Source organism: Salmo salar, chromosome ssa03 (genome assembly GCF_905237065.1).
Source record: "Salmo salar chromosome ssa03, Ssal_v3.1, whole genome shotgun sequence".
Lineage (NCBI taxonomy): Eukaryota > Metazoa > Chordata > Actinopteri > Salmoniformes > Salmonidae > Salmo > Salmo salar.
In genome coordinates, this window is record NC_059444.1 from 6,826,559 (window position 1) to 6,844,112 (window position 17,554).

Genomic DNA, 17,554 nt, shown 5'->3' on the forward strand with positions numbered 1-17,554 from the left:
CTTGACTTGTGTTTTCGGCTTGTCCATCAGGCATGAATGAAGTGTTTTCTGGGACTGGTATATTGTCACGTCCTGACCAGTAAGGGGTCATTTTGTTATGATAGTTTGGTCAGGGCGTGGCAGGGGGTGTTTGTTTTGTGCATTTAGTTTTTTTTGGGTTGATCTATGTTATTCTATTTCTATGTTTAAATATGTAGTTTTTCTGTTTCTATGTTGGATTTGTTTGGGGTTGGTCTCTAATTGGAGGCAGCTGATCTCATTGCCTCTGATTAGAGACCATATTTATGTAGGGGTTTTCTCATTGTGTTTTGTGGGTAGTTACTTTCTGTTTTGTATTACTTACCTGACAGAACTGTTTGGCTGTCGTTTTTTGTTTCGTTGTTTCAGTGTTCAGATCAAATAAATACATGATGAGTACTAACCACGCTGCGCCTTGGTCTACTCCATTTGACAGCCGTTACATATATTTTCTCTTATTGGTCTTCGATACCCCCATTTAGTGGTCTCTCTAGCTCCGTACTTATGCTGAGGAGATGTTCACATTGTGTATGTAAATGCAATAATTGATGATATTTCTCTGTCCGTATTGGTATATTTTGTATATAATCTAGATCATGCATTCTATTGTACTAGATACTGATTCATAGATTTTTGGATGTATTTTCTTTCTTGATCATGTGACATGCAATTATCCTTTAAAATAGGAGCCAGGTGTGTGTGCCGACAATTAACACTTATGGCCTGATGCCAAAACGATTCATTTTTTTTAAAGTCTCCCATTAAATTGAGTGTAATTTCTACTTTAAATTATTTTCAATTCGATTACAGTGCTTGAACACAGTTTGATACCACATCTTAGTTGATGACTAGAGAACAAGGCAATTTATTCCACAGTTTTGTTTCTTTACACAGCATGGGGTTTACAATTGCAGTAATTCATTTCTTGATTTTTAGGGCACCGTGATGTTCTAATAAACATCTTTATTTTGCATTCAAGCCTTAGTTTTGAATGTATTTTTTTTCCCCACAGGTACCCAGCTCTTCCACCTAAAATACACTTCACATGCCGTTCAACACGTTGGAGTCAGTCACCTGCCAAGACTCAAATCTGTCCAGTTCCTTTGAGATCTGAGCTTTTGTTCTCCTTCTTTCTTTCTTTCTTTCTTTCTTTCTTTCTTTCTTTCTTTCTTTCTTTCTTTCTTTCTTTCTTTCTTTCTTTGCTGAAAAGGCAACCAGCCCCCAAAGAAACAACAACAACAACAACAAAAACAAATAATGGCAGGTGATTTCACAGTTGAACAAAGAGCAATTGAAGTCCTACCGCTTTGATGAATAACTAACTTTGATGAGATTAACCCAGGGACAGGTGTGGACTGGCAGGCTCTGTTTCTCTAGAACCAAACCTCTGCCTCAAATCCTCTCTACTCCACCATCTACTCTCCTTCATCCTCTCTTCTTTTCCGCTCTCCTTTCTTTCATCCCCCATCTCTCCCCATTCCTCTTCTCACTCCTCTCTACTACGGAAGTGTGAGCGTCCAGAAAGAGAGAAAATATGTGGTGGATGTCTCCCTCTAGTGGTCATTTATAATATAATCTTGTCCCAGTCCCATTGGCTGTGAGTGTATCTGTACACTGTCAGTGGTAAACATACCTGTTGTAGGAGATGATACTTGGGGACTTTCTGCATGGGGACCACCAGTGGATCTCTGAGTAAACTTCCCATTGTTTGCACTCTTACAACATTCCTAGGAAAAAAACATAAATGGTTTGAATATGCTGTGATTTCTTAATTGGACACTAGAGGGCCACAACACTTCAAATGACCCCGTAAGAGAAATCCTTCAGCAATCACCATTATAGTGTCTTCTTACCTCTAGCTTCAGTCTAACATCTGCAGATACAATCCAAAACAGCAATGGATATCTCAACTTGGCTGCAGTAGATTCCATAAATGACTAACCCAAACAAGGGCACTGCGTTCATCCACCTCTGGCCTGCTCACCTCCCTACCTAAGCACAGTTCCAGCTCAGCCCAGTCAAAACTGTTCGCTGCTCTGGCACCCTAATGGTGGAACAAGCTCCCTCACGACGCCAGGACAGCGGAGTCAATCACCACCTTCCGGAGACACCTGAAACCCCACCTCTTTAAGGAATACCTGGGATAGGATTAAGTAATCGTTGTAACCCCCCCCCCGCCAAAAAAAAAAATATATAGATGTACTATTGTAAAGTGGTTGTTCCACTGGATATCATAAGGTGAATGCACCAATTTGTAAGTCGCTCTGGATAAAAGCGTCTGCTAAATGACGTAAATGTAAATGTAACCTACAATTTGAAAGTGATAAGTATCATTATGGAGGGCAGTTGAAGCCAACATTAAGTTGTTTACATTGTGTTACAGCAAACTATGAATTTTAAGGAATCGATGTGTTGTACTGTGGGTAAAACTATTAGATATAATGCAAATAGATTAATATTAATAAATACCTGTCCTTACAGGCGATGTAGATGAATTGCAATTAATTGCAAAGTCCCTCTTTGCCATGCAAATGAACTGAATCCCCAAAAAACATTTCCACTGAATTTCAGCCCTGCCACAAAAGGACCAGCTGGCATCATGCCAGTGATCCTCTCGTTAAGACTGGTGTGAGTGTTGACGAGGACAAGGCTGGAGATCACTCTGTCATGCTGATTGAGTTTGAATAACAGACTGGAAGCTTCAAAAGGAGGGTGGTGCTTGGAATCATTGTTCTTCCTCTGTCAATCATGGTTACCTGCAAGGAAACACGTGCCGTCATCATTGCTTTGCACAAAAATCAAATCAAATTCAAATCAAATCAAATGTATTTATATAGCCCTTCGTACATCAGCTGATATCTCAAAGTGCTGTACAGAAACCCAGCCTAAAACCCCAAACAGTAAGCAATGCATGTGAAAGAAGCACGGTGGCTAGGAAAAACTCCCTAGGAAAAACTCCCTAGAAAGGCCAAAAAACCTAGGAAGAAACCTAGAGAGGAACCAGGCTATGAGGGGTGGCCAGTCCTCTTCTGGCTGTGCAGGGTGGATATTATAACAGAACATAGTCAAGATGTTAAGATGTTCATAAATGACCAGCATGGTCAAATAATAATAATCATAGTAGTTGTCGAGGGTGCAACAAGCACGTCCGGTGAACAGGTCAGGGATCCATAGCCGTAGGCAGAACAGTTGAAACTGGAGCAGCAGCACGGCCAAGGGCTTCGCAGGCAAGGATATTGCTGCCAGTAAGATTGCACCTAAATCAACCATTTATCGGATCATCAAGAACTTCAAGGAGAGCGGTTCAATTGTTGTGAAGAAGGCTTCAGGGCACCCAAGAAAGTCCAGCAAGCGCCAGGACCGTCTCCTAAAGTTGATTTAGCTGCGGTATCAGGGCACCATCAGTACAGAGCTTGTTCAGGAGAGCAACTTCTCCCAACCATCCAGGAACAGTTTGGTGACGAACAATGCCTTTTCCAGCATGATGGAGCACCTTGCCATAAGGCAAAAGTGATAACTAAGTGGCCCGGGTGAACAAAACATCGATATTTTGGTTCCATGGCCAGGAAACTCCCCAGACCTTAAAACCTCTTGGGGCTAGGTGGGACGCTAGCGTGCCACCCGTGGTGCACTCCATCAACAGCAGGTGCATTTCAAGAGCGGCAAATTTGAATCCAAATAAATGTCAAAATTCAAATTTTTCAAAAATACAACTATGTTACACCATTTGAAAGATAAACATCTCCTTAATCTAACCACGTTTTACGATTTCAAAAAGGTTTTACGGCGAAAGCATAAATTTAGAGTATGTTAGGACAGTACATTTACAAGAGTTGTGTGTAATGTTTTGTCAAGTCAAAGACAGGGTCACCAAAACCATAAAACCAGCTAAAATGATGCACTAACCTTTTACAATCTCCATCAGATGACACTCCTAGGACATTATGTTAGACAATGCATGCATTTTTAGTTCTATCAAGTTCATATTTATATCCAAAAACAGCGTTTTACTATGGCATTGATGTTGAGGAAATCGTTTCCCTCCAATAACCGGCAGTCAAGTCAACGCAACAAATTAAATAATTAAAATTAGAAAACATTGGTAAAATATTATATTGTCATTTAAAGAATTATAGATTTACATCTCTTGAACGCAATCAACTTGCCAGATTTAAAAATAACCTTACTGGGAAATCACACTTTGCAATAATCTGAGCACTGCGCCCAGAAAAATACGCGTTGCGATACAGACTAGACGTCATGTTGGGGAGATCTAAAATCGAAAATACTATGTAAATAATCCATTACCTTTGATTCTCTTCATCAGATGTCACTTCCAGGTATCACAGGTCCATAACGAATGTAGTTTTGTTCAAAAAAAGCTCATCATTTATGTCCAAAAATCTCCGTCTCGTTAGCACATGATGTAAGCCAGCCGGACTTCTCGTCATGAACGAGGGGAAAAAATATATTTCCGTTCGTTCAAACATGTCAAACGTTGTATAGCATAAATCATTAGGGCCTTTTTAACCAGAACATGAATAATATTCAAGGTGGACGAATGCATACTCTTTTATAACGTATTGGAACGAGGGTACCCAACATGAACTAGCGCCAGGTGTCTAATGGGACATCAACGTTCCATGGCTCTTGTTCGGTCAGATCTCCCTCCAGAAGACTCAAAACACTTTGTAAAGGCTGGTGACATCTAGTGGAAGCAATAGGAAGTGCCAAAATATTCCTAAACCCCTGTGTTTTTCAATGGGATAGGTTTAAAGTCAATACAACACATCAGGTATCCACTTCCTGTCAGAAAATGTCTCAGGGTTTTGCCTGCCAAATGAGTTCTGTTATACTCACAGACACCATTCAAACAGTTTTGGAAACTTTAGAGTGTTTTCTATCCATATATAATAAGTATATGCATATTCTAGTTACTGGGTAGGATTAGTAACCAGATTAAATCGGGTACATTTTTTTTATCCAGACGTGCAAATGCTGCCCCCTAGACCCAACAGGTTAATCCCATTGAGAACTTGTGGTCAATCCTCAAGAAGCGGGTGGACAAACAAAAACCCACAAATTCTGACAAACTCCAAGCATTGATTATGCAAGAATGGGCTGCCATCAGTCAGGATGTAGCCCAGAAGTTAATTGACAGCATGCCAGGGCAGATTGCAGAGGTCTTGAAAAAGAAGGGGTCAACACTGCAAATATTGACTATTTGCATCAACTTCATGTAATTGTCAATAAAAGGCTTTGACAGTTATCAAATCAAATTTATTTTTATATAGCCCTTCGTACATCAGCTGATATTCTCAAAGTGCTGTACAGAAACCCAGCCTAAAACCCCAAACAGCAAGCAAAGCATGTGAAAGAAGCACGGTGGCTAGGAAAAACTCCCTAGGAAAAACTCCCTAGAAAGGCCAAAAACCTAGGAAGAAACCTAGAGAGGAACCAGGCTATGAGGGGTGGCCAGTCCTCTTCTGGCTGTGCAGGGTGGATATTATAACAGAACATGGTCAAAATGTTAAAATGTTAAAATGTTCATAAATGACCAGCATGGTCAAATAATAATAATCATAGTAGTTGTCGAGGGTGCAACAAGCACGTCCGGTGAACAGGTCAGGGTTCCATAGCCGCAGGCAGAACAGTTGAAACTGGAGCAGCAGCACGGCCAGGTGGACTGGGGACAGCAAGGAGTCATCATACCAGGTAGTCCTGAGGCATGGTCCTAGGGCTCAGGTCCTCCGAGAGAAAGACAGAAAGAGAGAAAGAGAGAATTAGAGAGAGCATATTTAAATACACACAGGACACCGGATAAGACAAGAGAAATACTCCAGATGTAACAGACTGACCCTAGCCCCCGACACATAAACTACTGCAGCATAAATACTGGAGGCTGAGACAGGAGGGATCAGAAGACACTGTGGCCCCATCCGATGATACCCCGGACAGGGCCAAACAGGCAGGATATAACCCCACCCACTTTGCCAAAGCACAGCCCCCACACCACTAGAGGGATGTCTCCAACCACCAACTTACCGTCCTAAGACAAGGCCGAGTATAGCCCACAACGATCTCCGCCATGGCACAACCCAAGGGGGGGGGCGCCAACCCAGACAGGAAGACCACGTCAGTGACTCAACCCACTCAAGTGACGCACCCCTCCCACGGACGGCATGGAAGAACACCAGTAGGCCAGTGACTCAGCCTCTGTAAAAGGGTTAGAGGCAGAGAATCCCAGTGGAAAGAGGGGAACCGGCAAGGCAGAGACAGCAAGGGCGGTTCGTTGCTCCAGCCTTTCCGTTCACCTTCACACTCCTGGGCCAGACTATACTTAATCATAGGACCTACTGAAGAGATAAGTCTTCAGTAAAGACTTAAAGGTTGAGACTGAGTCTGCGTCTCTCACATTGGTAGGCAGACCATTCCATAAAAATGGAGCTCTATAGGAGAAAGCCCTACCTCCAGCCGTTTGCTTAGAAATTCTAGGGACAATTAGGAGGCCTGCGTCTTGTGACCGTAGCGTACGTGTAGGTATGTACGGCAGGACCAAATCGGAATGAAATGCTTGTAATTATACTTCAGTATTTCATAGTAACATCGGACAAAAATATCTAAAGACACTGAAGCAGCAAACTTTGTGAAAATTAATATTTGTGTCATTCTCAAAACTTTTGGCCACAACTGTATGTAAAGCAACCCAGATGTAAAATAGTAATAGCCAAGGCTGTCCGTTGTGACCATATCTATTCATTATGGCCATCAAAATACTAGCTATTAAAATCAGATCCTATGAGAAAATTAACCTCTCTAGGGGGTGTGGGACGCTACCGTCCCACCTGGCCAACATCCAGTGAAATTGCAGAGCACCAAATTCAAAAACAGAAATACTCATTATAAAAATTAATAAAACATACAAGTGTTAATCCAACCACGGTGTCAGATTTCAAAAAGGCTTTACGGTGCAAGCATACCATGCAATTATCTGAGAACAGCTCCCTGCAGACAAATCATTACAAACAGTTACCAACCAAGTAGAGGAGTCACACAAGTCAGAAATAGTGATACAATTAATCACTTACCTTTGATGATCTTCATATGGTTGCACTCACAAGACTCCCATTTCCTCAATAAATGTTTGTTTTGTTTGATAAAGTCCCTCTTTAGATCCAAAAACCTTTAGATCCAAACACCGCATGTTTTGTTCAGTAATCCACAGGCTCAAAGGCAGTCACAACAGACAGACGAAAAATCCAAGAAGTATCTGTAAAGTTTGTAGAAACATGTCAAATAATGTTTATATTCAATCCTCAGGTTGTTTTTAGTCATAATAATCAATAACATTTCAACCGGACAATAGCTTCGTCAATATAAAAAGGAAAACAAGAAAGGCGCGCTCTCGGTCTCGGGCATGAAAAACCTCTGGGACACTGCAGTGTCCACTCATTCAAAGTGGTCTTACTCCCGCATTTTTCAGAATACAAGCCTGAAGTCAATGGATACTGTAATGGCATTCAATAGAAAACTACAAACATAAAAAAATCCCACTTCCTGGATGGATGTTTCTCAGGTTTTTGCCTGCCATATCCGTTCTGTTATACTCACAGACATTATTTTAACAGTTTTGGAAACTTTAGAGTGTTTTCTATCCAAATCTATTATTTTCATGTCTGGATGAAAAGCATGCCCAAAGTAAACTGCCTGCTACTCAGGCCCAGAACCTGGGATATGCATATTATTAGTAGATTTGGATAGAAAACACTCTGAAGTTTCTAAAACTTTTTGAAAAATGTCTGTGAGCGTAACAGAACTGATTTGGTAGGCGAAACCCCGAGCACAATCCATCCAGGGAATTTTTTGTTGTTGCTCAATCTGTTTTCCATTAGGTTTCTATGGCAATCCATTTTTAATACAAATATGCTTGCAGTTCCTATGGCTTCCATTTGATGTCAACAGTCTTTAGAAATTGGTTGATGTTTTTCTTTTGAGAAATGAAGAAGTAGCCCTTTCCTTTCTGAGAGTCAAGCCAAGTGTACTTTTTTGTTTGGGGCGCGCGACCTGGAACTCGCTCCACTTTCATTTTATCCGCTATTGAACACAGTATATTCCGTCTTAAATTTGGATGGGTTAGGAAAGTTGTTTGAAATGTTTGGACAAAGTTTACAGGTAACTTATTAGATACTTTGTAGGCATGTTGGGCGAGTTGGAACCGGTGTATTTCTGAATCAAACGCGCCAATAAATTGACATTTTGGAGATATAAAGAAACAATTTATCGAACAAAAGGACCATTTGTGATGTTTATTTGGACATTTTGGAGCGCCAACAGGAGAAGATCTTGAAAGGTAAGGCATCAATTATATTGTTATTTCTGACTTTTGTGTAGCACCTGCCTGGTTGAAATCTGATTTTCATGTGTTGGTATGCGGGGCTCTGTCCTCAGATAATTGCATGGTATGCTTTCGCCATAAAGTATTTTTGAAATCTGACACTGCGGCTGGATTAACAAGAAGTTCATCTTTAAACCGATGTATAACACTTGTATGCTTTATGAATTCTTATTATGAGTATTTCTGATTTTGAATTTGGCGTGCTGCAATTTCACTGGGTGTTGTCAAATCAATCCCGCTAAAGGGATTGGTGTGCAAAGGGTGCGCAAAGTTAACCTGTTGGGGCTAGGGGGCAGTATTTTCACGGCCGGATGAAAAACGTACCCAATTTAAACAGGTTACTACTCTGGCCCAGAAAATAGATTTGGATAGAAAACACTCTGAAGTTTCTAAAACTGTTTGAATGGTGTCTGTGAGTATAACAGAACTCATATGGCAGGCAAAAAACCTGAGACAAATTTAATCAGGAAGTGGGGGAAATTAGAAATTGAGTTTTTCTTTTGAATCCCTTGAAAAACTACACTGACAGGATTTATATTGAACCTCCTAACTCTTCCATTGGCTGTCAACAATCTTTAGGAACTGGTTTCATCCGTCACCTGTTACCGGGCAGATAATTATGGCTCAATCAATCACTGGCCAGTCTGAGGACAGGTGTCTTATGACGTGCGTGCACGTGACTTCGTTGTTTTTTATTTTTCTTCTGGGATGAATACCTATTGCCCGGTTGTAAAATTATCGCAATTTTACGTTAAAAAATACCCTAAAGGATTGATTGTAAACATCGTTTGACGTGTTTCTACAAACGGTAATGGAACTTTGAACATTTCGTCTATGGATTTGCGTCCACGCCACATGGCATTGTAAAGTGTTCTGGATGGGTCAACAAAACTGACGTATTTGGACGTAAATGATGGACTTTGCAGAACAAATGAACATTTCTTGTAGAAGTGGGTGCCCTTCCGAGTGCATTCCGCCGAAGATCAGCAAAGGTAAGTAAATATTTCGAACATATTTTTTGAGATTTGTCGACGTTGTGGTTGTAGGCTAACTGTATAGCTTAGCATTGAAGGCTAAGTTCTGTACTCAGAATATTGAACAATGTGCTTTTTCCGTAAAGTTATTTTGAAATCTGACAGTGGTTTCATAAAGGAGTAGATTATCTCTAATTCTTTAACCTCTATGGGCTAGGTGGGACGCTAGCGTGCCACCCGTGGTGCACTCCATCAACAGCAGGTGCATTTCAAGAGCGGCAAATTTGAATCCAAATAAATGTCAAAATTCAAATTTTTCAAACATACAACTATTTTACACCCTTTGAAAGATAAACATCTCCTTAATCTAACCACGTTTTACGATTTCAAAAAGGTTTTACGGCGAAAGCATAAATTTAGAGTATGTTAGGACAGTACATTTACAAGAGTTGTGTGTAATGTTTTGTCAAGTCAAAGACAGGGTCACCAAAACCATAAAACCAGCTAAAATGATGCACTAACCTTTTACAATCTCCATCAGATGACACTCCTAGGACATTATGTTAGACAATGCATGCATTTTTAGTTCTATCAAGTTCATATTTATATCCAAAAACAGCGTTTTACTATGGCATTGATGTTGAGGAAATCGTTTCCCTCCAATAACCGGCAGTCAAGTCAACACCACAAATTAAATAATTAAAATTAGAAAACATTGGTAAAATATTATATTGTCATTTAAAGAATTATAGATTTACATCTCTTGAACGCAATCAACTTGCCAGATTTAAAAATAACCTTACTGGGAAATCACACTTTGCAATAATCTGAGCACTGCGCCCAGAAAAATACGCGTTGCGATACAGACTAGACGTCATGTTGGGGAGATCTAAAATCGAAAATACTATGTAAATAATCCATTACCTTTGATTCTCTTCATCAGATGTCACTTCCAGGTATCACAGGTCCATAACGAATGTAGTTTTGTTCAAAAAAGCTCATCATTTATGTCCAAAAATCTCCGTCTTGTTAGCACATGATCTAAGCCAGCCGGACTTCTCGTCATGAACGAGGGGAAAAAATATATTTACGTTCGTTCAAACATGTCAAACGTTGTATAGCATAAATCATTAGGGCCTTTTTTAACCAGAACATTAATAATATTCAAGGTGGACGAATGCATACTCTTTTATAACGTATTGGAACGAGGGTACCCAACATGAACTCGCGCGCCAGGTGTCTAATGGGACATCATCGTTCCATGGCTCTTGTTCGGTCAGATCTCCCTCCAGAAGACTCAAAACACTTTGTAAAGGCTGGTGACATCTAGTGGAAGCAATAGGAAGTGCCAAAATATTCCTCAGCCCCTGTGTTTTTCAATGGGATAGGTTTAAAGTCAATACAACACATCAGGTATCCACTTCCTGTCAGAAAATGTCTCAGGGTTTTGCCTGCCAAATGAGTTCTGTTATACTCACAGACACCATTCAAACAGTTTTAGAAACTTTAGAGTGTTTTCTATCCATATATAATAAGTATATGCATATTGTAGTTACTGGGTAGGATTAGTAACCAGATTAAATCGGGTACATTTTTTTATCCAGACGTGCAAATGCTGCCCCCTAGCCCTAACAGGTTAAATAATTGCTATAAATTTTGTCAACGTTTATGAGTTCTTCTGTAAATATATGTGCCTATTCACCGGATGTTATGGGGAGAAAACATTTTCTGAACGTCACGCGCCAATGTAAATATTGGGTTTTTGGATATAAATATAAACTTGATCGAACAAAAAATGCATGTATTGTCTAACATGATGTCCTAGGAGTGTCATCTGATTAAGATTGTCAAAGGTTAGTGCTTAATTTTAGCTGTATATCTGGTTTTGTGATGGCTATCCGTGCTTGCAAAATGGCTTTTATTTTTTTGATAATGTGCTATGCTAAAATAATCTAATGTTTTGCTTTCACTGTAAAGCCTTTTTGAAATCGGACAATGTGAATGGATTAACGAGTAGAGTATCTTTAAAATTCCGTATAATACTTGAATTTTAATTTTGAGATTATCATTTTTTTGAGTTTCGCGCCGTGCTATCTCACTGGTTGTTGTCCAACCAATCCCATTAACGGGATTTTATCCTCTAGAGGTTAATCAAAAACAAAACTTTGACCCGATTCAGGAAACTGTTCATTCACAGAAGTCACAACTGCACAGGAGAGCCTTTTGAACATAAAATAAATGTTTTTATCAAAATGCATTTGTTGGTTAAGCCAAAGAAAAAGTAAGCAACCTTCCCACTAGGCATGATTGGCTGAGATAATGAGTGGGCTGGACATGCCGATAGAGGAGTTTTGATTGGTCTGCCATATTGAAGGTATCTGTCTATTTGAGCTCGTCAGTCTGTGTTGGTAATCCTGTTGAACGCCGCTTTTTTTTAAATGTATTGTGTAGTAAAACGGCATTAGTCTTGCTTTCCATGTCTCCGGATTACATCTTCAAACTAAGGGCAACCATGGTATGGCATTCCTGACAGGGAGACGCATCCATGATGCATGCTGATGTAAACAGGTAAGATAGTCTAGCGTCAGCTAGCTATATTTTCATATATTACACGTTTCTAATTTTGACAGAAAGTGGTTTCATTTCAAGCTAAAGTGTACTGTTAGCTAGTTAGCTAACATAGGCTGGCTGGCTCCCTAGCTGACGTTATTATTTGTTTCCCAGAGGTGTTTGCTTTTCTAGTTTGAGTCTAATATTAACTAGCTAACATTGGACCTGGTTGGTTAGCTCACAGCACTATGGCATTGTTGCCACTTTGTTCATTGTTGTTTAACTAGCTAATGTTAGCTGGCTGGCTCGTTAGCTAATGTTATGTAAGGGACATGTGTGATCTTAAACATTGTTTACTTAGCTAGGTTCATTGTTTACCTAGCTAGCTAGTTATATGTCTTAAGCTAAAGTGTACTGTTAGCTAGCTAGCTAACGTTAGCTGGCTGGCTCCCTAGCGGATGTTATTATTAATTTCAAATCAAATCAAATTTTATTTTCACATGCGCCGAATAAAACAAGTGTAGACCTTACTGTGAAATGCTTACTTACAAGCCCTTAACCTGTTGGGGCTAGGGGGCAGTATTTTCACGGCTGGATAAAAAAACGTACCCGATTTCATCTGGTTACTAATCCTACCCAGTAACTAGAATATGCATATACTTATTATATATGGATAGAAAACACCCTAAAGTTTCTAAAACTGTTTGAATGGTGTCTGTGAGTATAACAGAACTCATTTGGCAGGCAAAACCCTGAGACATTTTCTGACAGGAAGTGGATACCTGATGTGTTGAATTACCTTTAAGCCTATGCCATTGAAACACACAGGGGTTGATTAATGTTTTGGCACTTCCTATTGCTTCCACTAGATGTCACCAGCCTTTACAAAGTGTTTTGAGTCTTTTACTGTGAGATCTGCCCGAACAAGAGCCATGGAACGGTGATGGCCGATTAGACTCTGGCGCGCGAGTTCATGTTGGGTACCCTCGTTCCAATACGTTATAAAAGAGAATGCATTCGTCCACCTTGAATATTATTCATGTTCTGGTTAAAAAAGGCACTAATGATTTATGCTATACAACGTTTGACATGTCTGAACGAACGTAAATATATTTTTTCCCCTCGTTCATGACGAGAAGTCCGGCTGGCTTAGATCATGTGCTAACAACACGGAGCTTTTTGGATATAAATGATGAGCTTTTTTGAACAAAACTACATTCGTTATGGACCTGGGATTCCTGGAAGTGACATCTGATGAAGAGAATCAAAGGTAATGGATTATTTACATAGTATTTTCGATTTTAGATCTCTCCAACATGGCCGTTTGTCTGTATAGCAAAGCATATTTTTCTGGGCGCAGTGCTCAGATTATTGCAAAGTGTGATTTCCCAGTAAGGTTATTTTTAAATCTGGCAAGTTGATTGCGTTCAAGAGATGTAAATCTATAATTCTTTAAATGACAATATAATATTTTACCAATGTTTTCTAATTTTAATTATTTAATTTGTGGTGCTGACTTGACTGCCGGTTATTGGAGGGAAACGATTTCCTCAACATCAATGCCATAGTAAAACGCTGTTTTTGGATATAAATATGAACTTGATAGAACAAAAAATGCATGCATTGTCTAACATAATGTCCTAGGAGTGTCATCTGATGGAGATTGTAAAAGGTTAGTGCATCATTTTAGCTGGTTTTATAGTTTGGTGACGCCCGTCTTTGAATTGACAAAACATTACACACAGCTATTGTCAATGTACTCTCCTAACATAATCTAACTTTATGCTTTCGCCGTAAAACCTTTTTGAAATCGGACAACGTGGTTAGATTAAGGAGATGTTTATCTTTCAAAGGGTGTAAGATAGTTGTATGTTTGAAAAATTTGAATTTTGACATTTATTTGGTTTCAAATTTGCCGCTCTTGAAATGCACCTGCTGTTGATAGGGTGCACCACGGGTGGCACGCTAGCGTCCCACATAGCCCCAAGAAGTTAACCAACAGTGCAGTTCAAGAAGAGTTAAGAAAATATTTACCAAATAAACTAAAGTAAAAAATAATAAAAAGTCACACAATAACATAACAATAACGAGACAATATACAGGACGTGTCTTTACATAGTCAGTGTGCGGGGATACATGTTAGAGGTCATTTGTACATGTAGGTAGGGATGAAGTGACTATGCCTAGATAATAAACAGTGAGTTGTGTACAAAACAAAATGGATGGGGAGGTCAATGTAATAGTCCGGTGGCCATTTGATTAGTTGTTTAGCAGTCTTATGGCTTGGGGGTAGAAGCTTTAAAGGAGCCTTTTGGTCCTAGTGGTGCTCCGGTACCACTTGCCATGCGGTAGCAGAGAAAACACTCCATGACTTGGGTGACTGGAGTCTCTGACAATTTTATGGGCTTGACGATGACAATGTCATGCCCTCATCACAACTGTCTTGGTGTGTTTGGACCATGATAGATCGTTGGTGATGTGGACAGCAAGGAACTTGAAACTCTCGACCCGCTCCACTACAGCCCCGTTGATGTTAATGGGGGCCTGTTCGGCCCGCCTTTTCCTGTAGTCCACGATCAGCTCCTTTGTCTTGCTCATATTTAAGGAGATGTTGTTGTCCTGGCACCACACCGCCAGTTCTCTGACCTCCTCTCTATAGGCTGTCTCATCGTTGTCGGTGATCAGGCCTACCACTGCTGTGTTGTCAGCAAACTTAATGATGGTGTTGGAGTCGTGTTTGGCCAGCAGTCATGGGTGAACAGGGAGTACAGGAGGGGACTAAGTACAGACCCCTGAGGGGCCCCTGTGTTGAGGATCAGCGTGGCATACATGTTGCTGCCTACCCTTACCACCTGGGGGTGGCCCGTCAAGAAGTCCAGGATCCAGTTGCAGAGGGAGGTGTTTAGTCCCAGGGTCCTTAGCTTAGTGATGAGCTTCGTGGGCACTATGGTGTGGGCACTATGAACACTGAGCTGTAGTCAATGAGCAGCATTCTCCAATAGGTGTTCCTTTTGTCCAGGTGGGAAAGGGCAGTGTAGAGTGCGATTGAGATTGCGTCATCTGTGGATCTGTTGGGGTAGTATGTGAATTGGAGTGGGTCTAGGGTATCTGGGAAGATGTTGTTGATGTGAACCATGACCAGCCTTTCAAAGCACTTCATGTCTACCGACGTGAGCGCTACAGGGCGGTAATCATTTAGGCAGGTTTCCTTCGCTTCCTTGGGCACAGGGACTGTGCTGGTCTGCTTTACACATGTAGGTATATCTCAGTTCACTGGTCACGATAACAACACCCACCCGTAGCACATGTTCCAGCAGGTATATCTCACTGATCATCCCCAAAGCCAACACCGCATTCAACTGCCTTTCCTTCCAGTTCTCTGCTGCCAGTGACTTGAACGAATTGCAAAAATTGCTGAAGCTGGAGACTTATATTTCCCTCACCAACTTTAAACATCAGCTATCTGAGCAGCTAACCGATCGCTGCAGCTGTACATAGTCCATCTGTAAATAGCCAACCCAATCTACCTACCTCATCCCCATACTGTTTTTATTTACTTTTCTGCTCTTTTGCACACCAGTATCTCTACTTGCACATCATCATCTGCTCATTTACCACTCCAGTGTTAATCTGCTAAATTGTAATTCTTCGCTACTATGGCCTATTTATTGCCTATCTCCTCATGCCTTTAGCACACACTGTATATATACTTTCTTTTTTTCTTCTGTGTCATTGACTTGTTTATTGTGTTATTGGCTTGTTTGTTGTTTATTCCATGTTATTCCATGTGTAACTCTGTGTTGTTGTCTGTGTCACACTGCTTTGCTTTATCTTGGCCAGGTCGCAGTTGTAAATGAGAACTTGTTCTCAACTAGCCTACCTGGTTAACTTCTCTAGGGTAGGGGGCAGTATTTTGACGTCTGGATGAAAGGCGTGCCCAAATTAAACTGCCTGCTACTCAGGCTCAGAAGGTAGGATATGCATATTATTAGTAGATTTGGATAGAAAACACTGAAGTTTCTAAAACTGTTTGAATGATGTCTGTGAGTACAACAGAACTCATATGGCAGGCAAAAACCTGAGAGAAATCCAACCAGGAAGTGTGGAAATCTGAGGCTTGTAGTTTTTCAAGTGAATCCCTATCCAGTACACAGTGACTTAGGGTTTGTTTTGCACTTCCTAAGGCTTCCACTAGATGTCAACAGCATGTTTCATGCTTCTACTGTGAATATGGAGCAAACAAGAGGGCCTAGAAGTTGATGAGTGAGGAAATTACATGAGCTCAGAGGTGCGCACTCACGTGAGTGTGAGCTGTGTTCCTTTTCTTTTCTGAAGACATTGGAATTGTCCGTTTAGAATATTACTGATGATTTATGTTAAAAACATCCTAAAGATTGATGCTATACATCGTTTGACATATTTCTACGAACGTAAATAGAACTTTTCTTGACTTTTCATCGTGACATTTGTGTGCGCTTCCTGCATTTGGAGTAGTGGACTGAACGCGCAAACAAAAATGAGGTATTTGGACATAAATTATGGACTTTATCGATCAAAACAAACATTTATTGTGGACCTGGGATTCCTGGGAGTGCATTCTGATGAAGATCATCAAAGGTAAGTGAATATTTATAATATTATTTCTGAGTTTTATTGACTCCACAAAATGGCGGGTTTGGTTTCGTGTCTGAACACTGTACTCAGATTATTGCAAAGTGTGCTTTCGCTGTAAAGTTTTTTAAAAATCTGACACAGCGGTTGCATTAAGGAGAAGTGTATCTATAATTCTTTGAATTACAGTTTAATATTTTATCAACGTTTATGATGAGTATTTCTGTAAATTGATGTGCTCATTCACCGGAAGTTTTGGGAGGCAAAACATTTCTGAACATTACTCGCCAAAGTAAAATGGAGTTTTTGGATATAAATATGAACTTTATCGAGCAAAACATACATGTATTGTGTAACATGACGTCCTATGAGTGCCATCTGATGAAGATCATCAAAGGTTAGTGATTAATTTTAGCTGTATTTCTGGGTTTTGTGACGCATCTCCTTGCTTGGAAAATGGCTGTGTGGTTTTTCTTGTCAAGGTGATGTCCTAACATAATCTAATGCTATGCTTTCGCCGTAAAGCCTTTTTGAAATCGGACAATGTGGTTGGATTAACGAGAAGTGTATCTTTAAAATGGGAAATAATAGTTGTATGTTTGAGAAATTTGAATTATGAGATTGTTTTGAATTTGGCGCCCTGCTATTTCACTGGCTGTTGAATAGTGTGTCCCACATACCCCAGAAAGGTTAAATAAAGGTGAAGAAAAAAAAAGTATAAAAAAAAGTTATTACAGACTCAGTCAGGGAGTTGGTCTGCGCATGCTTTGAGTCCTGGTAATCCATCTGGCCCCGCGGCTTTGTGAATGTTGACCTGTTTAAAGGTCTTGCTCACATCGGCTACCGAGAGCGTTATTCCCAGAGCTGTTTGCTTTTCTAGTTAGAGCCTAATGTTAGGCAGTGTTGGCACTTTGTTCATTGTTGTTTAACTAGCTGACTGGCTAGTTAGCTAACGTTACGTGATGTGTGTACAACACCCGTTGAATATGGCCGGTGTCAGTAAACG